The following is a 24,760-nucleotide window of genomic DNA, read 5'->3' as shown; positions in this document are numbered from 1 at the left end:
ATTTGTGATAGGGCAAACTCTATCTGACTAGGTTCTACATCTATTTTCCCCCTTCTGGCATGCGGTAAACACACACAGACACACACAAAATTTAGTAAATAAAACAACATGAATAATGAAGTGTGAAGCACAAGGTCAGAGTGACTTTGCACAATGAAGGTGTGTCTTTCGACAAATATTTGTTCCAAGCATTCTCAAAGCTAGTGAGATAGGTTTCTCAGCAGAGTTAGCATACAAGAACACTCCTTTACCTACAATGTGGATCTCTTTTTTCAAAGCATAGTGGCAATAGGGTATGGTCTGAATTTCATAACTATAAACCTGTTTAAAAATTTAAAAGTCAAATGCTTTCTTAAAATACCTCATAATCTCTTCTACTATTTTTCACACATGATATGTTTAGACTAATAGTAAATATTCTCTATTAAATGCAATAAAATGAAGTCTCAATCCATGTTTTGACAGCGTGAAATAAAAAGAATTTGAGTTCATCCTTTCTTGACTTCTCTGCGCTCATCTCCACTGTCTTGCACAGAGGAGCACTGTTTGAGAATAATTAAAAAGTGAGGCCAGAAATACCAAAGTTAATGTCATTACTGTATATTAAAAGATTATCTCACTATCAAAAGAAATTGTTTTGTTCTCTTCCTGACCACCTAAATGAACAAAGCAGGATAATGACATTCTCATTATTTTAGGAGCACATTTGCATCTGTAATGAAAGAGTCCCTAAAGGGCACAGACACCACAGAGGCAACTGTCTGAATTAATTAAAATTGTTTCCTTGATTAGATTAAAAATGCAAGTGTAAACTGCATATCAGGGAAAGTTTCTCTCTTTTCATCAAAACACAGGAATAAGTGTTTTTAGCAAAAAGCCTTGCAGGATTAAACTTCAGAAAACAAAATATGTTTGCATTTATTTCTCTGCTTCAAAAAGACCTAACTCAATAAGTCAATACAAATAACAATATTCATATACTATATTTTATGGTATCTTCTAAATTCTTCAAGACTTAATGAATTCAATCCAAATAGAATAAGGTTATTTAAAAGGAAAACACATATACCCCACAATGATAAAATGCATGTTTAAATTTTTGATAGATAACTCTCTCTAAATTGCTTATATTTTCTTATCATTTTTATGTGAATGCATATTTATCAAGATAAGGAATCATTGGCTCCTTATGTAAAACATGCTCCTCAGTTTCAGAATGAAATCAAACACCTCATTGTCACTTTAAATATATGCTTTCATGTGTGCAAATCAATTCAAATGAGTTATTAATATAGTATTCAACAGAGCCTTTAAAATGTGAATTACCTTGAAATTATGATACTTCTTTTCCAACATTTTTCTAATATAATTTCAGTCACAAGAACAAGAGATTTTTGTGAAGATACAAAATAACATGATATATATCCTTCTAAGATAATTCCACAGGAACACAGATTCAAATTTACTTTGATCTTCTGTACAATGCTAATTAATACCAATCCCATTTTTATGTGCTTAAGCAATACAATGTGAAGACATTGGTTAGTAACTATAGAAAACAGAGTAAAGAAGAATTTGAAAAACGTAGAGATGCACACCTTGTCAGTGCGCTACAAAGCCTTCTAAAATACCCTAGACCCACACTTTTCTACTTCCTCTCTGATTTCCTTTATTAATAATAGTCATAAGTGATTACATTCTATATTTCTTTTACTATTTCTTCTGCTTCAATCTTGTCTTCCCAAAATAAATTTAAGATTAGCAAGAGCAGGAATGTGTGAGTGTGAGTGTGTGTGTGGAGTTTGCCCCAATCCTGATTTTACCAAGTTTTCCTACACAAGCACAGATACACACCCACACACACACACACACGTTTCTAAGAGATACAAATTACATCTTCATAAATTATAAAGTTCTGACACTCCCTCTCCATCTCTCTTCTATTCTCTTCTCTTTAAATTTTGGCTCTTGTACTTCCTAGGATATGTGTCTCAAACAGAATGTCAAAAAAAAGAATGCATATCTCCATGTCAGCTAAGAAAGAACAATGCTCGGTGCATTTTAAGAGTTATTGGAATTAAAATACTTTGATGCTCTATATTGTTCCAAGAGGCAGTAATTTGGTTCAACTCACATGGAAAAACACCAGACTAGTAAGGAGAAACTCTTACTTTATTGGATTAATGATGTATTTCAGTGGCTTAATAGAAAGTTTATCTCAGAAGCTCATTATACCAGAAAATGGTATCATACTACGCAAATGCACTTGTTTACTTTAAATGTAGATAGGAAACCCACATTTTGGTGTTTAGTTTTCTAAAACCCATTGCAATAATTATATGATGCTGAAATGACTTGTCATGAATGGAAATTTTGAGCAGAAATTTTTCCTTTTATAGAAGCAGAAAATTGATTGGTGGAGATTTTTCCTTACTAAATTATTTTAATGCTGTGTGGGCACATCATATAGATACAGATTAAAGGTAGCTCCATAGCCATATACCTAGTATTTTTATCTCATTACTGCCCAGAAGTCTTCATTCCAAATGGTAGACTCTGTATTAGGAAGGGTGCAGAGAACTTTACAATATGCTGTGAAGGAACTAATTTCCTAGGAAAGAGGTGCTTGTGAAAAAATAAATAAATATAAAATAGAAAGTGCCATTTGAAGTTCAGTAAAGTGTTAGGTGAGTTCATACAGTGGAGGGAAAATTTACTTTCAACAGACATCCAGGAAAGTCTTATCAGAAGAGACGATGTTTGTTAGGTATAATATTGTAAATAAAGCAGTGAATTTAAAGTTAAAATAAACCTCATCTAAAAGTAGTGCAGACTTGGAAAATCTCAGAGGAGTGATTAGTTGGGTAGGTTTCAGCATCAGATGTAGAAAAGGAAACAGAAGAAAGTAAAGTTAGAAAGATAAAGAACCATAGAGGAGGGCAATAAATTTTACCCTGAAATTTGGTACACAATTCAGTAAGAAATTAAAGGTGATTGAGTAGTGTAATTTCATCAATAGAACTATGCTTCAGAGACAATAACATTTCAGCAAATTATAAAATCAGTTGGAAGGGACAACATTAGAAATGAACATAAGCTTAAGAAGTTATTTCAAAAATCCATGCAAGCTATATTCAAGTACAGAGAAGAAAAAGGAACAAAACATCATGTAAAATCATTATATCATGTTGACAATAACATTAATGGAGTATCTAACATTTTTATTGAAACTTTCCTATTTATCAGGCCCTGGGATAAGCACTTTACATGAATCATTTTGTTCAATCGCCACTAAACTGTATTCCTGGATAGTAAAAGTATCTATATATTATAGATGAAGAAACAGGGGTTGTAAGAGATTAAACAACTTGCTCAAATTCTCCTATCCAGTAATTAGTGGAGACAGTATTCAAGTCCAAGCTTTCTGAACTTAAATCTATGCTATCAACAACTCCAAATTTGATACTTAGTTGTTTTGGTGCAAAACAGAAGAAATCTCAAAGATAACAAGAGATTTGAGCCTAGGAGGCTGGAAGAAGAGTTATGCCATTGAAAGAAATCGGGGACATTGATAAAAGTGTTTCCTTTCAGAAAATTTTGATCTCTGCAGTTCTGGTTTTGGTCTCAATGACTTGACCTTATGTCTTAAGAATTGCACCCTGGTTATGGGCTGCTACGAGCATTGAAAAGCAGAGGGAAATGGCCTTGGCTTGAGTGATCACCTGTATTCCAGCACTCAAAACTATAATGTAATTCATTTTCATGCATGCCAAGAGGGAAATGGTATGATTGAAATTTACAGATGAAGTGAAGGGCTCAGAGAGGTTAAGCAAATTACCCAAAGTTATTTGGCTAATCACTGATAAAAGCAAAATTATAATTCACATCACCCCCTTGTCAGAGTCCAATTCCTTTTCAGAATATTCAGGTTCAGATAATTTTATAAATCCAATAATTAAAACTTCAAACACACCTCAATTCCAAGAGACTGCAATGAGCATCCTTTAAAAAAAAAAAAAAAAGAAAGAAAAGCTTGTTGGCTGTGAGTGAGTGTTAATCTACAATTCCTTCATAATAATTACATTAAATGTTGATACATGTCCAAATGCACCCTTCTTCCTAGGTTCTTATTCTAAACTCATCTTACTTCTTATATGCATGACATTCCACATACATAATTCACTGAATCTATCCTCAGATGTCCATAGTGACCTGTTAAATTCTGAGATCTCACAGACTTCCCAAAGAGCTCACCCTCTTTGACTTCTCTGTTGACCACACCTTCCTTCCTTAAGTTGTCTCCTTGGCTGTCATAACACTGCACCTTCTTTCTCTTCCACTTCTTGGTGTTGGTCTTCATCATAGCTCCTTTTCTGACCAATCCTTTAATATAATCCTTCCCCTGAAATCAGTATCCTTTACAAATATTAACACAATTAATCCTCAAACAATTCATTTTACAACTTATTTTACAGATTTAAGAATTGAGCACAGAGAAGTCAAGTCAATTTTCCTTTGTCATAAGTCTTGGTCAGTGCCACTGAGAATTGAATCCCTGTGACCTGACCCCAAATTCCATTCTCTTATTTCTCAGGGCATGCTTATAGGAAGATACCTGTTGATCAAACATCTACAATAAGTACTTGCTAGTCAGAGAGAAACAGGGGAAAGAGAAAAGAAGTCTGACAGTGTGATATGTTTTAGAAATAGATAGAAGATCGATGTGATTAGACTTTGGTGAATGAGTGTGAGAGGGGAATAATAAGAGACAAAACCTACAGATAGGGAAGATCAGAATATGCAAGGCCCTAAAGGACATGATGAGAAGTGTTACATTTATTCTAAGTTCAGCAGAGAGTCACTGGAATCCAAATGACCTGATTTAAATTGTTGAAGATTACTTTGTTGGGGAATAGATTATGGTGTCAAAGGGTAGACGCCAGGAGACTGGAAAGATGCTGCTTGAATGGTCTAGATAAGTGATTGGCAAACTTTTCCTGCAGAAAGACAGAAGATAAACATTTTAGGCTTTGAGGGCCATCCAGTTTCTGTTGTAATGACCACTCAACTCTGCTCTTGCAGTAGAAAAGCCTTCACTACAATACATAAATGAATGAGCTTGGGAGTACTCCAATAATACTTATGGACATGGAAATTTGAATTTAATAGAATTTTCAAATGTCACAAAATATTCTTTTTCTTTTGACTTTTTCAATCATTAAAAACTATAAAAATCATTCTTATCTTGAGGGCCATACAAAAACATGTAGTGGGCTAGATTTGGCCACTGGCTATAGTATGCTGATCCCTGGACTAGATGAGAGATGATTTTGTCTCAACTAGATTCATAGAGTTAGAGGTTCCATTTATTAACATAAGAAAGTCTTGATAGGAGAAGGTTGGGATGGTGAAGAGTATAGAATTTTATTTTAATATGCTATATAGTCAATTTTTAAAAATTAAAAATTTTCTGCAATTTATTTTGCTTTCCTTGAAATGTTATAGCACTCAGGAGCTCAATTTCTCACAAGACAAACCATTTCATTCATGAATACTGGTAATTCAATTTATTAGGAAGTTTGTCTTTATTTTAATTCTAGCTTTTTCTTCAAAGACTTCACAGAAGAACTGGTATCTCTTCCACATAGAAATGTGGAAAATTTTTGAAGGCATCTATTTTCTTCTTGCTTTCTCCCAGTTTCCAGGCTAAACATACCCAGCCATCAGTCCTCATTAAAAGACTAGGTTTCTAGAATACTTACTAAACTGTTAAACCACTCTAACTTTTTCTTTCTTTTAAACATCCTCCTTAGAAGTCTAAGGATTGAACATAAAATGTGCCCTTGTCTTAAATTATCAACAAAACTACATAACTTCTCACTTGCCTTTGCTGACAAGAGTAATAAAAGCCTTCAAAAACAATACTCAGTGCAAATCAATCTATGTCAACATCTATAAAACTTAGCCTCATCTGAATAAGGGACCAGCAGTCTACTATATTGCAGGGTTAATTATCAGTCACTCTGACAAAAGTCTCCTCCATTGCAGCCTTCCAGTCCAGCTGGAATTACTTACAACTAAGGTCAAATTACTATAGCCACAAACTTCAAATCAAAATACTACCAATGACATCCATTAAGCTGCTTCAAACCATAAATCCCATTTCTGCATAGAGAAGAGTCAAAGATAATTGCTCCCCTTCAATAAAGCATCAATTCTTCCAAATGAATCAAACAGAAGAGGCATAAAACCCTTTTATCTCCATGTCTTTCCTTTTTTTAATGCATTCTTTATGATTGGAGCTCCTGCTTTCTATTTATGGTCGCTCTGGCTATGAAAATATGCCCTAATATGATCACCAAATGTAGATGGGCTCCTCTTTATAAGTTTTCTTCTAGAAACAGTGTTTGAGAATGAAAACCCAGAGATAAAATGGAACTGACTTTATGAATGACTTATGTAGCAAGAATCCTACTGAGCAGTACATAGCTACCTCCCCCTAAAAGAAGCATTTAGGAAACTACGCACTTCAGTTCTCTCTGGTACCACTGTTGCATTAACACTCATCACTACCAATGACTATAACCTGATTTTCTCTAAGAACAGCTTGCTTTATTTTCACGTCCCAAAGCCAGCCTTCTCTAGGAACCCAATTCCATACAGTCCACTTATGACAGATGTGGTGTTTATGTAGACCCTATCATAGACTCATATTTGGCCTGTGTATAAACAACATCTAATAACATGAAACCCACAGCAAACACCAAAGAAGTTCTTGCTTTCATTTCATTGAAAATGCTGAGTGTTTAGTTCCAAGTGGAGAACATAACCTCTCAATTATAAGAGCTCCAAAACAGTAACGGTAGTTAGGAAAACAGAAACCACTTTATGTATTTCAAACAAAGAGAATTTAATACATAGAATCTGTTCCCTATGTGACAGAACATCTGAGAAGCCAAAGAAGAGACAGTGAGGTAAGCCAGAGATTAGAAACAAAAAGCAGCTACAATGTCAGAGATAGGAAGGGTACATAGAGGAAATAGTTACAATAAGGATTTTGCAGGATTTAGAATCACATTTCTGTAGATACTGTTTTGCAGGAGTTAGGATCGTAAAGGAAGAGACTGTCTGGCAGGGATATACTGGTTCAGATTACTGAATATTTTAAGGGTAAATTATCTTCAATTGTGGACTTATCCTGGCTCAGGCAACAAGATAAAGATCTGGTTATATCTGTTTCTATTCACAAATTTTCTTTCTTGGTGTTGGTGTGATTCTTAGACTAGCTCTATTCTCTTGGTCAAAAATGGCAGCCAGAAGCTCCTGCATATGCTCTCTTCTTCTTATCTGGTAGGGAAAAAGAAGAGAGAGCTTTCTTCTCCCAATCAGTGAAAAAAATGAGATGTCAGATGACAGTTTAAGGCAAGTGCCCATACCTGAACCAAACACTGTAACAGACATGATGAGATTACAATGAGTGGCTTGGGCAATCAAGACCCACCTCAAGCCCCTGTGGATGAATTCCACCCAAAATGCTTGTTTAGCATTCAGTGGAGGATAAGTGAAATGAAAATTTGCACAGTACTAAACTATACCTACCTTAGGAATGAATGAATGAATGAATGAATGAATGAATTCATCATTAAATCAATATGAATTTGTTTAATCATATAAAAATAGATTATAGGAAAGCTTTGGAATTTAAAAAGCTTTCATCAGGTGACAACACACTGAGTCTTATGCTGAGGAGCTCTATGCTATTAACTACCATGCAAAAATAATTACAATAACATTAGCCCCTATTTATTCAAGACCTACTATGTGCTAACAACTCTTGTAGGTATACCTCATGCATTGACACATTGAATCTTTACAACACACCAATGAGGTAATTACTTTTAACATTTACATTTTACAGAGGTAATTACTTTTATCATTTACATTTTACGGATGAGAAAATTGAAGCATGAGGAGGTTCATTAATAAGCCCAAGCTCACCCAGGTAGGTCAAAGAAGTTGGAAATCAAACCTATATACTCTAGCACCGAAGAAAAATACTCTTTGTATCTATGTTAAATGGTGTATTATGGAAATGAGAGCCAAGATTCTGGTAAAAGTTTGGGTTATATCTTATTTTTGAAAGGAAATCACCTACAGTGATGTTAATCTATTCTTCTCCATGGCCAGACTGTCACTAATCCCAATTTCAGTCAAATATTTGAAATAAATTGTTTGCATGATTGAAAATGTTCTAGATGTTTATGATATTGGGTAGCATCTCATCTTGCAGTATCACATAAAAATTCAATGTTTCCACTTCACCCATAGAAGAGAGCCTAAATTCACTACCCTGACATTCAAAATATCCATAAGCCAGTCCCAATCTACTTTTTTCAACTTTAATTCCCATCACCCATGTATTTCAGTAGCATATTCCAATAAATGCACCCTTTTCCATGCTGCTTTATGCATCTTTCAGCAAATTCCAATTCCTCCACAAAATTTCAGTAATTCAGTGAGGAATATAATATGCTTTTTATGTGACATTTTGAAAACATTTATATAGAACTCTCTTGTAGCATTTGATATAGGACACTTTTATCATTATTGAATATTCATAGTATTCCATGCAAAAGTGAAAGTTCATAAGTACAAGATTATACCTCACTCAATTATATACACCTATAGGTACCACCCAGAGCTCATAAATGTGTCTAATAGTTACGCTAATAGAATTAAGGAAATCAGAAATAGAAATGCTGAAAAAGTATTTTATCCAGTTGTTTGAAATGTCTGTATCTCAAGCCAAAGAGGAAGTATAAAAACTTATGAGAAAACCTGCCATTAAAAGTTACTGTTTTTATAAAAGTAATCCATACATAATTGATTAAAAAAAACCCAGAATACATGATATATTAATGAAGAATTCTATATTTTCATACTTTCTGAGATTCAATTACCATTATCAACATTTATAAATATTTAATTTATATTTTATTCCTTTTCAGTGCATCAGATTCAGAAACATAGTGTTTTTAAGGAATTCTATCTTTTCAAGTGTTACTTCCTTTCTGATTAATTTCCTATAATAAATTATGTATTTTAGCTTTCCATTTATCATTTTGGAAATATGATTCATGAATTGCTAAGACCCTTATAATTCTTTGTACTGTAAATAAGGCAGAAATTTAACTTGTGTTATTATGAAAGTTTGATATCACCTATAGGTAATTCTCTACCATAAAATTTAGTTAATCAAAATTCCTATTTAATTTACACATGCCAGGGTTTCACCAAAACTCTCCAGATAACATTAAATCCTTCAAGTAATTAACATGTAACCATAAGCTCTCCATCAGATATCATATAAAAAAGAGAAGTAGGGTATCAAGAGGTAAATATTGAGAACTTCAATATTTCTATGAGAAAAATAGTTCTAGAGCCATGCTTTCCAATAGAACTTTCTGTGATAATGGAATTGCTCCATATCTGTACTGTGCAATGTGGAAGCCACTACCCATATGTAGTTACTGAACAATTAAAATGTGGCTAATATCAACAAGAAAATACATTTTAATTTTTATTTAAATTTGATTAATTTAAATGTAAATAGCCACATGTAGTTAGTAGCTACCATATTGGACAGTGCAGGTCTATAGTATAGTATGTCCAGAATAGGTCCAATAGGAAATTGGCATTGGAAGGTGCTAAGCAGCCGTGTGGCAGCTGAGACCATTGGATACCTAGTTTGAATATTTGCTAAAACAGAGGAAAGGAGAATGCTAAATACAAGTTTGCTTTGTATCATAATTATGTATTGGATTCACCTTGCTCATCTCCAGAGGTGATTTTATTGTGGAGGAATAGACTAGCAGAGTTGCCAAGGTTGTTTATTTCCCCCCAACACTCATTCAACATTTTGCACATAGTAGATGCCTAATAAATTTTTCTTGAATGAATACATAAAATTAGGACATTAAATTCTTGATGAAAATACCTGAAAGTATATCAACAAAATATCAACAAAAATAATAGTACTTTTGTAGGCATGAATTTAAGATCTTAACGTAATAACTCGTATATAACATTTTCTAGTGGTAGTTACCAGAGTCATTTTTGACAAGTAATTGCTACATCAGGGATAAAGTTTTTTTTATGTATTCTAAGTCTCTGTTCTATTAAAAGTGGATATCTTAGTACAAGGTGAATGTTAATTACTTGTTACTTGAGCATTCCCATTAGTTCAATGGTAGGATAAGAATGCCACCAATTACTGTTTTGCTGAAACATTTCATGATGAGAATCTGTTAAACTAATGATGAGACAGGTGTTCATCACTTAAGGGAATCCTGAGAAGACTGAGACATTTTCCATAAAGACCTAGTTTCACTAGTATTTAGATCATTAATGGAAAAAAAAAAAAGTAAAAAAGTTTCATTAAATTAATGCTAGCATGTTGTAAAATAAAATATTAAAAAAAAGTCAGTTAGAGCCAGATGGTTAGAGTACTTTGCAATTATTTTAAGATAAAAAATACAAATAAAAAAGCAAAAGGACAAAGTATGTTTAGATTTACAAACAGATGTTGAAAAAGTTTCAGCAACTACCAACTTAATTAAAATTAAATTTTGTTGAATACCTACTAGTTATAGGGTGCTATCCAGGTGGACTGCACCCTAGCAAATAGAAATAAAGTAAGGGTTACACATCCTAATTGAGGAAGATAGGAACATAGACTTGAAATGTAAATAGCAATAAGAGTTTTTAATAGGAGATATAGTCATAATGAATTCCTGGGTAGATTTTAGAGATACTATTTGCAAACAAGGATTTTTATTTCAGCCTAGAGTTGGCGGAGGAGCATCCATGGCTTTATGATGGAGATGAAAACTCAACTGAGTTTTGAAGGATTAGGTTAGAAAGGAGTTAGGAAAATTACCCAGAAGACTGAAATGGCATTGATAATCTTGGAAAAGGGAGATAGGAGAATGTATAAGTGTAAGAAAAAGAATAAGTATGTTGGGATGAAGCATAATGGGGGATTAAACTGGAAAGTTTTGTTGGAAAAGAAAGTGTGGAGGGCCTTGCAAAACACCAGAGATTTGTAAATTGAACAGAAAAAAAGGCCCATAAAAAGAACCTTCTGTGCATACAAATGTGAGTCATCTGGAATAGGTGTTTGCCAATGGGAGATGCTGCCTGAAGCGCCAGTGGTCTGTTTTTCATCCACAGACAAGGCTGCTCTTATGCCTTCCCTGTACAAAAGGAAACTGATGGGAAAGGAGGTCAATGGGCCAAAAACCTGCCACTGAAACACAGACTATATCTGGGCATGCCACTCTGTGAGATTTTGGAGCTTCAGAGATAATGGAAGGAGGAGATCCATCTAAACACCTTCCCTTGCTGGCTTCTGTCTTCTAAATTTCCCCAATAAAACTTCTTTCAGCTCATATCATGTAATATTGTTTTTCTCAAGTCTTATTGAAGAACAGGCAGGGACCATACATAATAGTAAAATTTTATACCAAAAATTATACCAAATTTTTCTTGAAGGTGATTTGTTCCGGGAGGAAGTAAGTGGTCTCATTTTGAATATTTTTTTTATTTAAAATTCAATAAGGGAGAATAAGGCATTCCCATAGTGGAATGCTGGACCTGCTTAGAGGATCAGAGTTAGACTCTGCCATCTACTGCATATACAAATGCTTCTCTCCTCTAAAGAAAAATTGCATACCGGGCTAAGGGGAAAAGCCACTGAAATTCATAATTTAGGGCTGTAAAATTTGCAAGACTCAAGAAGGTATTAGGATTTGATTATTACTTTAGGGAGGGGTGCTTTGTTATAGGAAATTGTCAAAGTAAATCCTCAGGGAAGGAGTCAAAGGGGAGAGAGCGCAAAAAGAAAGAGAAAGAAAATGAATAGAAAATAAGGAAGTTTGTGGATGAGACACTCAGCGGGTGTCTTTGTGAGCTTTCCTTCAAGAGGCTAGGCTGGACACTTCACCTCATATGCAGCAGGAAGGAGTAAAGCAGTTAAACCAGGGCACATCCAATCTCTAGTTCTAGCTTTGTGCAGTTTTGCTACAACTTCAATTCCTTTAGTAAGAACTGCTTAAACATTTCCTGATATACACTGTATAACCTCTTGAAAAATCAGATGAAATGACATGCAGAATGTGTGGAGAAAGAGAACCACCTTCTTCTCTCATCATTGATGGCAGCATTATTCCAGTCTGCTGGGAAGGAAGAAGCATATTCCAATCAATGACAAAGCGCTGGAGGAAAAGCAAAATGATGCCACTACCCCTTCCCTAGAGGTTAGATGGAGACACCCTGTATGACAAAAACACCCTTTGTGATGGTTTGAAGCTGTATATACTCCATAAAAGATCATGTTCTTAAAGCTAATCCATTCCCGTGGGTATGGACCCAGTGTAAGTAGGATCCTTTGGTGAGTAGGACCTCAAGTTTAGATGTGACCCACTTCATTCAGAGAGGGTCTTAATCCTCTTACTGGCGTCTTTTCTAAGAGGATAAAATACAGAGAGAAAATAAAAAAAAAAAAGCCCTAGAGAAGCTGAGAGAGGACACACAGAAAACAGAGAGGAAGCCACTGAAGCCAGAAGCTGGAAGCAAAGAAACACAGGAGAGAAGGGAGAGATCAGCAGACATCGCCGGTAGCCAGTCTTCAGGGAGAAAGCATCATCTGTTGATTGATGCTTTAATATGGACATTTTCATGGCCTAAGAACTGTAAACTTGTAAGTCAATAAATCCCCATTTTAAAAGTCTGCCCATTTCTGGTATACTGCATTTCCACAGCTTTAGCAAACTAAGAATCTATCACAATGGCCATATAAGAATGTAATATATGACCAAAGTTTCATTACAAGTAAATGAGGAAGAGCAAATTCTTCAGCCAGTAATCTAGGAATACTGACTAAGCATTGGGAAACTGAAGGGGGAAAAAAGTAGTTTTCTAGCACACACCATACTCCAAAATAAATTCTAGATGTCTAAAGATTTAAATATACAAAATCCACTATAAAAATACAAGAAGAAAATATTCTGGATATATAAAATTAGGGAATCAAATACCTTTCTAAGGATGAAAGTATAAGCAGGTACAACAAAGAAATGACTAATGGATTTGAATATTTCAAATCTTAAAATTCTTGTAAGCAAAAAATTTCCAAATAAAATGAACAAGTACATGGTTAAATGGACAGAAGAATGTATAATAGATTAAAATGTATGATGAAAACAAATCAAATTAGAAAAATAGGAAAAGAGCATGAACTACCAATTAAGGAAAAGATATAAATATCCCATAAACAAAGGGATAAAACACTCACCAATAGTTAAATAAATACAAAATGTAACAACATGATATAAGAGTTTTTGGCCCTTCATTTGGGCAAAAATATTGACTAAGGGCAAGAGTAAAATGGAAATTCAAATTAGATAAAACTAGGCTTTATGAATGCCATGTGCTGACACAGTATTAGGAGACTTACAACATTTGTTTAGCCATCACCACATCCCTCTGGGTAGGCTAATAGAGCAACCCCATTTTACAAATTGAGGAAACTGAGGCTCAGAGACCTTGTCAGTTGACCAAGATCAAAAAACTAGTAAGTACTAGAGCTCAAATGAGACCACAAATTTATTAGATTCCAAAATCCGTCTTTCTAGGGTGTTATATAGTGTTCCTTTAGTCCTTAATAAGGACTATTAAAGATGTTTGATTTAGGAAGTAACATGATAAAATCAGTAATTAAGAAAAACTGATTGGGCAGAATTAAGTCATAGGGATGTGTATATAAAATTTTAAATAAATTGGTCATCAATAAAAAACAATTTGCATGCCATGCTTTTGCATGTTGGTTCTCACAAATTTAATCCCTGCTAAACCAGGAGCACTTACTAAGGTGGTGTCAGTATTTATGCAGTATGCCTGCATGCCTGAATATTTCAGTAGCAATAGCATCCCACAATAACCACAATCCCTTTCCATTTCAATGTGCATCATGTAGACAAGAGACTTTTAGTGACATTTTCTGAGAAATCAGTTTGAGCCAAATACAGTAAGGATTTAAATTGCCAACCTCATGGGAGCAAAACTGACACTTCTCAAAGTGCCTTTAGCAGGGATTTTGGTGACCCATCAAGGCCAAGACTGAGGTGAAATCTCCGCAAGGAGGGCACTACTAAAAGCTGCTCTACATGATACCCATGGATACCAGAAGACAGTACAGGCAAGTGACCTATTCAATTTGAAGAGCTTAAATCCTAGAAACAGCTGGCTCCACATTACAAAAAGCACAACTGGTTTTGTTTATGTGTTTTGTATTTCCACTTCAATAGCAAAAATAATTCCAGATTGCAACAACAAAATAGTTCCTGGATCGTTTTGGAAATACACCATTTTAATGTACTCCTTTCATGGCTCTATCATAATTTAACTATGCTTGAAATTGTAAGTATGATGTTTAGACCCAAAATTGCATTTTATTCTTTTAATAACATGGTATGGAATTTTAAATGCTGAGTAACTAAAAACAAATCAACATGTTGTTCATACATGGTGTGTGAGATATTTTTTTAGTAACATCTGCCTTTCCAGATGATTAACCTTCACCATTATAGCTTTATTCCATCCTCAAAAAAAAAAAAAAAAACCACTAATACAGCAATTCTTACAATTCTGAAAGTTGGAAAGAACACATACACCTGAGTGACTCAACAGGAGACAAATGAAGCTGTGCTTTAGCCCTATACTTTCTTGAATAATAAACAGAAATGGAAGAGAGGATAAAAGATGAATATCCTCATACCTAGTATGTATATTAGAGATTTTTTATATTATCTTTTCATTGTATTAGATTTCATGCATAAAATCACCATGTACCTGTTTGTTCTGCAGATTAAAAACAAATTAATGCCTTTTATTTGTGTTATGTTTTCACATCTTCAGAGTTTTACATCAAAATATTTCCTTATGGCATCAGGCAAAGTTAAGCATTGCAATGCAACAGATTTGAATTTCCTTGAAGAAGGAAGACAACTCAGAGTGGTGGCTCCTTTTCTTACTATTTATCAGTGGTGAATGTATGAATTTAAATAATGTATTCATTAGCATATTTCAGTGTCCTGTAATAATTTAAGAGCTTCACAAATGCAGAAGGTATATCTATACAAATTTCTAGTGAGATAAGCTCTTATTTTTCCATTTCTTATATATGCAGAAAGCCATGTCAAATTTTTAAATTTTTGTTTACATTTATCATATTGTACTATATAAGGATCTGTTCCCACTCCTAAAATGATGGCAAACCATTTAACTCTGTTAATTTTCTTATCAGAGCAAATTTCACTCAGAATTTTTAATCCAATGGATAGACTTTTATTATTTTGTCTAACACATGAAGCACTTGTGGGGCTGTGGTTTGGTTAGCTTTCCTGATTTGATATTGAAATTCCTCAGTTATGTTCTATCTCTACACTATATTTCCTCTTAAGTTAAAAGGATTCTAAGCTTTCATTGAAATGTTATGGAAACCTCAAATTCAATTTCTCAACAGGTTTGGGGAATCTGATTTCTGTTTTAGGATGCTTCATCTCCTGACTCTCAAAAAAATTGGCATATAGCAAGAGGTTTTATTGGGAAATCCACATGCCAGTTATTTGAAGTTTATGACAGCTATCACTGAAATTGAGTTATGTGACTCATCTCAGTTGAAAACCAATGAACAAATAATTATTGAACAATTCAAAATGGAAAGAAATATATTTCAGGTAGTGGATAAAATGCTAAGAAATGTCAGTCAGATTCCCTGGCCTTGAAAATTTTAAATCTAGTAAGAATTAGAACAATTTTACCCCAACTCTAATCAAGGACATACACATACACACTCAACATTATATTATTAAAATACAAGTAGGGATTATATGTGAAATGCATATTTTCATTCAGACCTAGATGAATAAGCCACAGTTAACTGTAAGGAAACTGTAACTACAAAGCAATCAAACCTGGCTTATCTATTTAAACAGCTTCCTTAGGAATGACAAGAGGGTGTATAATATCAAGATTTTCCCTTCTTTAACATTTCATTGAGGGGTCACAAAAGGTAAATGTAATTGTCTTATGTTTTTGATGCAAAGCCAATTGTTTTATTAATTTTGTAGTATTGAAGGCAAACACCAGGAAAAAAAAAAATGATTCCTAAACTCAGTCTTAGAAGAATTTAGAATATCCAGGGAACTTTTTTCTACTGTAAGATCTTTAATAGCATAGCAAAATGGAAAAACATTTATCCAGTTCAAGCAGGGTACTAGCCAAATCAGTACTGGGAGATGATTCATGCTAAGGATACCAGGAACATTTAGAACTCACAAGAGAAAGAGTTCTATTCATTAAACTACAATTTTACAAAGAAGGTCATTTAATCACATAGTATTATTCATGACCTACAGGAAAAGAAAAGGAATCAGTATCAGTTCTCAATGGAAATTTATATATTTTAGAAAATCAAAACAAAAAGAAGTAGGTGCTTAGCAATGATTTACTACATTTAAAGGAATAATGGCTGGTTTTTGTATCTTTTTTTTACTTGGATTAAGATTAATGTTATTTAAATGTACATATCGTGTTTAATAATATCTGCACTTTATTTAGGTTGTTTTTACCTAATATTCAGACCAAGGGACTTTATAACAGTAACATATAGTACGTGAATTTCAGCAATAAATGTTAGAATAGCTGACACTGCACACTACAGCCAAATCCTCTAATAGAGTCACAAAATTTTCCATAAACTCATCTTATTCCTTCAGCAAAAGTGATCTCCAGCATAGCTCTCCAGCAATAGGTTTTACATTAGAAAAATTTAATTCCCTGGACAAAGGAATGGAGAACATTTGCCATATTATGTTATTAACTTTTTTTTCAGTATAGAATCAGATTTCTCTAGCTCTTAATAGAAATCCATCTATTGTTCTCCCAGAGTCACAGAAAATATATCTCTCTAAACAATTCTACATTCAACCCACCTAATATCAAATACATAGTTACATAATATTATATACTTGTTTCTGTGAATGCATTTACCTCTGTTGTTATTACCATCATCATTTACTAGAATATAGATTATAAGAAGGCAAAGAGCAATGAGAGGGAAAGAAACAAGTGTTAGTATCTATTATCAACATTTTCTTAGCATTGTTCCCCTCTTTCCTTCATATTTTGCATGCCATCTAATTCACAACTACACAAGAGATCATCACTTTGGCAACTGTCAACAATTTTAGTCCACACGAAGAATTTTGGCCTTCCCAACAACTGAGGATGAGGTGATTAAACAATGAACATTCAATGCAGAGCTTTGATTAATGTGCTTAATGTAAAAATTAGTACCTGAAACACAGAGGCAATCCAGAAATTATGTAGACATAATCAAAAGCCACAACTCTAACACAAATTACGTGGGCACCTGTGCAATCATCTCTATTCTTTGGCCAACCCCTCAATCAACAGTACATCATTCTAATGGAATGAATATATGGTCAACAGATTTGTGCATAAATACAGTTAAAATGACCAGCCTATCTTTTCTAAAATATAGTTATTTTAATAACAAAGATAGAGGTTGGCACTAAAAAAGTCAGAGGACTTTTCACTTTAATTTATTTTCCAAGTTTTCAATATAAAATAAGAAAAACGAGGAAGTCTTGTCAATATTCAAATGGCAGTACACAAGGTTTTCCACAAGTGGAAGCTATTCAGTGAAGAACTATAGTTATTTACTGTGAAACAAGGAGAGATATGACAACTGGAAACTTTCAAGTAATCATATACTTTAATTTTATTTTTAATTTTATTTCTAATGCCCTTCAAACCAGCTTTCCTTATACTAAGTTTTCTATTGAAGCTATGACTAATGTATTCCTGTTAAATCCTGGGGTGTATAGGGGGTGGGTGGTGTGGGGTATGGAGCTGTTTTAAACTAGACTTGTCACCAGTATATAAAAATGTATCATAACATAAAGACCAAACAAATGTGTACCAATAAATAAATAAATAAAGCCCTGAATGTTACCTGGGATAGTCATCTCTACCCAAACATTATCTTGTACACAATGCTATTTTTCAACAAGAAACTACAACTAATAACAGACGCTATTTTTTGCTTCTGAACTAATTGGGTTCTCAAGTACTAGAACACTGTTTGTGAAATTAAGGATATACTGACTTCCCATGCTTATGCAGGGATGCTTTTGCACCCTGTTGTGGAAAATGCATAATTATTATTAATGTTTTACAAAATTATTTTATACAAATACCCATTGTTACAAAACATTATTTTGATAACTACTGATGTTTCCAGTTTAAATGTTAGTAACCTTTCTTTCTTCTTTCTTCTGCACTAGAAGGTTTAGAAAAGATAGAAACAACCACTGATAACTTTTTAGTCCACTGAGTTCCACTGTTTTCTTTATGCAACATAGTTTATATCATGATGTACATAAGATTGTTAATCCTTTAAAGCCCTGTTCTTTCCCCTAAATTATATCACATATTACTAGCTTTATATGGAAAATATAAATATATTACAATTTGGGGGTTTAAACAGTACTGAGTGAGATCTTACTTTGATAAGAAAGTAAGTAGGAAGAAATTCTAGATAAATTGGATATTAAACTTTCATAAGTAGAAGGAGAAACTGAGAATGAGATACAGAAACTAATAAAAACAAAATAGAAGTGTAGCAATCCTCCAATATAAGTGTTTGAAGAATAATAAAAAGATGGGGAAAAAAGAAATAGGGTGCTGTATTAACCCAAAACATTTACACACCAGAAAGTGACTTTTTCGTACTGTATTTATTTACTGAGGAGAGAAAAGAAATAACTAACATTAATAGAGTATCTAGTGTGTTCTAAGCACTGAATCAGTTACTCCACAAACGGCTTCCTTAACCAGTACAACAGTGTCATAATGTTGTTATCATTATTCCCAATTCACATGCAGGAAACAGGCTCAGAAAGACAGGTTTGTTCAAGTTTACATGATTAGTAAAGGTTATGAACAAGAATTCGACTTTCCAGTCACTTGGAAACTGAAGCCTCTATCCTTCTTTCCTTGCAGGAAAATAGAGATTCATGCCACAAGGGAGCTAGAGATGCACAGAGGCCAGAGAAAACATTAAACTGTAAATCTGCTCCTTCAAAAAATTAGCAAAGTCAGGATTGTTAGCAAAATGAGCCTGAACCTTGAAGAAGATATGAGAAATATCCTATGAGAGGGAGACTAATAATATATTTGAGGAAAATGCACATAATATAGATGGTAGACACCTTATCAAAAAATTAGTAGCATAAATGTTACACGATTAGCCTTAGCATTTGGGGGTCAAATTTTCCTTTGTTTGTTTGCTTGTTTTTCTTAATATACATATTAAACTGGGGGTCAAATTTTCCTTTGTTTGTTTGCTTGTTTTTCTTAATATACATATTAAACTTTGAACTTTAAATTGGATAATAGTTAAAGTAATGAAAATATATAAAAAGTTCTTTTATACACCAATCATTCAGTCAATACAGTGACTAAACATGTGTCTTATAGTAAATCTACTATTTTGAGCCTGATCAGTAATCGATTCTGGAGTTACATGGATATTCGAGGGTATTACTTTCAAAACATTACAGTAGACTCACTTCAAAGATAGAATAGTTGTATTTTACCTTATTTCACCTGATAAGTACAATTAAAACCTTAGACATTATAAAGAAAACAAACATTAGAAGCTCTGAATGGTTGAAAGAAGAAGGCAGAATGGCTAGGGAACTTGGGACCCAAGAGCTACACAGTGGCAAGATTCCTGGGTTTTTTTTGGCCTCATATGCAACACTTGGAGCTGAAAAAGCTGGCAACACAGAAATGCATTGGGCATAGAAAAAAAAAAGCCCCAGCAAAAATCTGTCTTTTCTCCCCAAAAGACTAGGAAAAGATTAACCTAGCAAGATGAAACCATTTAGACAATAACCGCTTTACTCCAGACAAACACTGCAGAAACGACTGTGGCCTTCTCCTAGTCAGAGCAGCAGATGCTGAGTGGAGAGCCTAGAATTCCTCCCTTAGCTCTCCAACGTGGCACCCAATGACGCCTCCCACCACTACCAGTGAGGTGACACAGGAGACTGAGTAGGGAGGGAGCTGGGAGTAGTGAGGAGACCCTACTCTGCCTTCTGGAACAGTGTCAGAGGGGGCCTAATAGAGATTTAGGACATTTATCACTACCCAGTGATAACAAGGCCATCATTGCGTAATGGTATCTAATCAACATTTATAGAGGAATAAAACCAACAAGCACAAAATAAATTCTACATAGTGTCTATGGAATATATAGCAAGACAGATCATATCCTGGGTCATAATACAAACTTCAACAAATTTAAAAGGACTGTCACCAGACAGAGTGCATTCTTTGATCACAATGGAATCAAACTAGAAATCAATATCAGAAAAAGCAGGAAAATTTCCAATAGCCCATTTTAAATAAATCCATGGCTTAAACAGGAAATCTCAAAATACATTGAAAAATACATTAACTGAATGAATATGAAAGTTCAACAAATCCAAATTTGTGTAACACAGCTGCAGCAAGCAGTGTTGAGAGGGAATTTTATAGCGCTAAATGCCTGTGTTGGAAAAGAGAAAAATTCTGAAATCAATAATCAATGCCTCTACCTCAAAAATCTAAAAAAAGAAAAAGAACAAAGTAAACCTGAAGTAAACAAAAGGAAGGATATAATAAAGATAAGAACAGGTATCAGTGAAATTAAGAAGAGAATTTCCATTGAGAAAAGTAAATGAAAAAGAGGTTTATTACTTTGAAATACTTTTAAAATTGACAGACCTCTATCAAGACTGAAAAAAGAGAAAGGAGAGAAGGAAAAAAGGATCAATAACAGAGAGGAAATAAGGGATATTGCTGCAGATCCTGCAGCCACAAAATAAAAAAAAGATAATAAAGGAATGCTAGGAACAACTCTACCTAAACAAATTTGGCCGCTTAGATGAAATAGACCAATCCCTCAAAAAAATGCAAACTACCACAACACAGCCTTTATGAAATGGATAATCTGAACAACTCTCTAACAATTAAGGTAATTGAGTTCATAATTTTGAAACGCCAAGAAAATAAACCTCTATACTTGGGTGTATTCACTTGAATTCTACTAGATGTTTAAAGAAGTAACACCAATTCTACACACTATCTTACAGAAAACAGAAAGAAGGGAAATTTCCAATTCATTTTATGAAGGTGATATTACTCTGAGATCCAAAAAAAGACACAGTACAAAATAGAAGACTATATTATAATATCCTCCATGAGTAGAGCTGAAAATATTCTTAACAAAATATTACCAAGTAGAATTCAGCAATATATGAAAATAATTATGTAAAATAATCAAGTAAGGTTTATCCCCAGGATACAAGGCTAGTTCAGTATTCAAAGCAAAAAAAAATGTAATCCAATTTATTAACAGGCTGAAAAATAGAAATCATATTATCACATCAAACCATGCATAAAAAGCATTTGGAAAAATTCAACATTTCCATGATAAAGATGATTAGTGCACTAAGAAGAGAAGGGGGCTTACTCAACTTGAATAAAGAATATCTACAAAATAACTACAGATAACATCCCAATTAGTGGAGGAAAACAGTGTTTCCTCCTAACATGGCAAGAAAACAGGGATGTCTGCTCTCACCTTGTTATTCACATAGTGCCTGAAGTTTTAGTTATTGCAAGAAGTCAAGAAATGGAAATAAGCATATACATATCAAAAAGGAAGAAATAAAACTATCCTTATCTACAAATGATATGATTTTCCATGTAGAAAATTCCAGGCTATCTACTAAAAAAAAAAAAATATTAAACTAATATGGGAGTTCAGCAAGATGGCAGAATATAAAATAAATATACAAAATTAAGTGCATTACTAGTAATCACCAATGAATGCATAGGTACCAAATTTAAAAATATAATAACATTTATAATATATACATTTACAATATTACAACAAAAATATGAAATACTTAGCTGTAAATTGAACAAAACATGTACAGGATTGTTATGTTGAATACTACAAAGCTCTGATGAAAAAAATCAAAGAAATCTAAATAAATGGATTTATTTATTCATGGATTGGAAGACTAAACATAGTTATTGTGCTGGTTTGAATGTGTTATGTCCCCCACAAAAAGCCATATTCTTTGATCCAATCTTGTGTGGGCACACAAATTAGTGTTGATTAGATTGTAATTCTTTGATTGTTTCCACAGAGATGCGACCCACCCAACTGTAGGTGATAAATCTGATTAGATAATTTCCATGGAGGTGTGGCCCCGCCCATTCTGTGTGGGCCTTTATTAGTTTACTGGAGCACTATATAAGCTCAGACAGAAGGAGCGAGCTTGCCACAGCCAAGAGGGACACTTTGAAGAAAGCACAGGAGCTGAGAGAGGAGCTGCAGATGAGAGACAGTTTGAAGATGGCCATTGAAAGCAGACTCCAGAGAAGCTAAGAGAGGACAAACGCCCCAAGAGCAACTGAGAGTGACATTTTGAAGAGGAGCTGTGGCCTAGAGGGGAACATCCTGGGAGAAAGCCATTTTGAAACCAGAACTTTGGAGCAGACACCAGCCATGTGCCTTCCCAGCTAGCAGAGGTTTTCTGGACACCATTGGCCATCCTCCAGTGAAAGTACCCAGTTGTTGATGACTTACTTTGGACACTTCATGGCCTTAAAACTGTAACTTTGTAACCAAATAAACCCCCTTTATAAAAGCCGATCCATTTCTGGTGTTTTGCAAAAAGGCAGCATTAGCGAACTTAAACAGTTATAATGTCAATTCTCCCCAAATTGATATACAGGTTTAATGTATTTCCTATCAATATTCTAGGAAGATTTTGTAATGTTAGACAAGATTATTCTAGAATTTATATAGAAAGACAAAGGAAATAAAATAGCTACAACAATTTTGAATTAAGAAGAACGAACTGGATGAATCAGTCTACCCAATTTCAAGACATAATTTATGTATAGAACCCCAGAACATTTAGTTTTGTTGGAGAGATAGACAAGTAGATGAATGGAACTGAGCAAAGAACCAAAAATAGATCTGCACAAATATGCCAACTAATTTTGGATTAATTTGTAAAAGCAATTCAGTGGAGAATTTTTCAACACATGGTACTGGAGAAAGAGGACATCAATAGGTAAAACAAATAAACAAAAAAAGAACTTCAATTTAAGTCTCAAATATTCTACAAAATTTAACCTAAAATGAACTATGGACTTAAATACAAAATAATTTTTCTAAACTATAAAACTTTTAGAAAAAATGGGAGGAAATCTTTGGGATCTTTGGTTAAACAAAGTGTTCTTAAATCTGAGTTAGACGAAGTGTTCTTAAATCTGACCCAAAAAACAGAGTTCTTAGATCTGACACAGAAGTCCAGTCCATAAAATAAAATGGAATTCAGCAAAATTAAATTTTTTTTTTCTGGAAAGACCTTGCCAAGAGGATGAAAAGAGGAGCTGAAGTCTGAGAGGACTATTTGCAATCTATATACCTGACAAAGGGCTTTTATCTAGATTGTATGAGGAACACTCAAAACTCAACAGTTAAAAAAATACATTCAGGAAATGGGTAAAATAAATTAATAGGCATTTCACCAAAGAGGATATGCAAATGTCAAGTAAGCTTGTGAAAATATGTTCAACATTGTTTCACCATTAAAGAAATGCAAATTAAAATGGAAATAAGATATCACTTCTAACCTATCTGAATGACTAGAATTTAAAAAAAAAAAAAAAGCTGAAAACACCAAATGAGAGTGAGGATGCAGAGAAACTTGATAACTCAAATGTTGTTGGGAATGTAAAATAATACAATTACTCTGGAAAACATTTTGGCAATACCTTAAAAATTTAAACCTGCTGCTTTCCTACAACTTAGCATTTGCACACCTGGGCATTTATCCCAGAGAAATGTAAACCAATGTTCATACAAATAACATATACGTGAATGTGTAGAGTAGCTCTATTCTTAATAGTTCCAAACTGAAAACAGCCCAGATGTCCTTCAATGGGTGACTGGTTAAACAATCAGTAGTATATCCACACAATGGAATGCTACTCAAGAATGTAAAGAAAAAACTTCTGATATACCAAAAAGGTGATGAACCTCTAGAGAATCTTGCTAAGTGTAAAAAATATATATCTCGAAAGGCAACATACTATATTATTCCATTCATAAAGCACTCCACTCTTTGAAATGACAAACTTATAGAGATGGAGAAAAGATTAGTGTTGCCAAGAGTCAAGGACGGTTTATGCATGATTGTTCTGTAAACCCACAACTTCTCTAATAAGATAATTTTTAAAAAGAGTTAAGAGCAGTGGCAGGGAGAATGAAATTCCAAAAGGGTGTGGTTATAAAAGGGCAGCACTAGTCATCCTTTCAGCAATAGAAATGCTCTGTATTTTGACTATAATTATATCAATATCCTGGTTGTGATACTGTACTATTGTTTGGCAAGATGTTATCATTGGGGGGAAATTGGGTAAAGAGTACAGAGGATCTCTCTGATTATTTTGTACAACTGCATGTGAGTCTACATTTAGCTTAAAATAAAAATTTAATTGAAAAATAAAACAAACTTTTGAACGTTTTCTTGTTTTAATA

The 24,760-nt window shown here is 33.7% G+C and overlaps 1 long non-coding RNA gene across 1 annotated transcript in view; it reads left to right on the top strand.

Moving 5' to 3' along the window:
- The first annotated feature begins 6,926 nt into the window (after positions 1-6,926).
- Positions 6,927-24,760, top strand: part of LOC119537837 — a 68,997-nt gene continuing 51,163 nt past the window's right edge. Inside the window, exon 1 of the long non-coding RNA XR_005217470.1 lies at positions 6,927-6,974. This is a non-coding gene — a long non-coding RNA (uncharacterized LOC119537837). The remainder of the gene's footprint in view (positions 6,975-24,760) is intronic.

Source organism: Choloepus didactylus, chromosome 1, assembly GCF_015220235.1.
Source record: "Choloepus didactylus isolate mChoDid1 chromosome 1, mChoDid1.pri, whole genome shotgun sequence".
In the NCBI taxonomy this organism is placed as follows: Eukaryota; Metazoa; Chordata; class Mammalia; order Pilosa; family Megalonychidae; genus Choloepus; species Choloepus didactylus.
The sequence above is the reverse complement of the archived record's forward strand: the minus strand, read 5'-3'. Positions and strand labels throughout refer to the sequence as shown.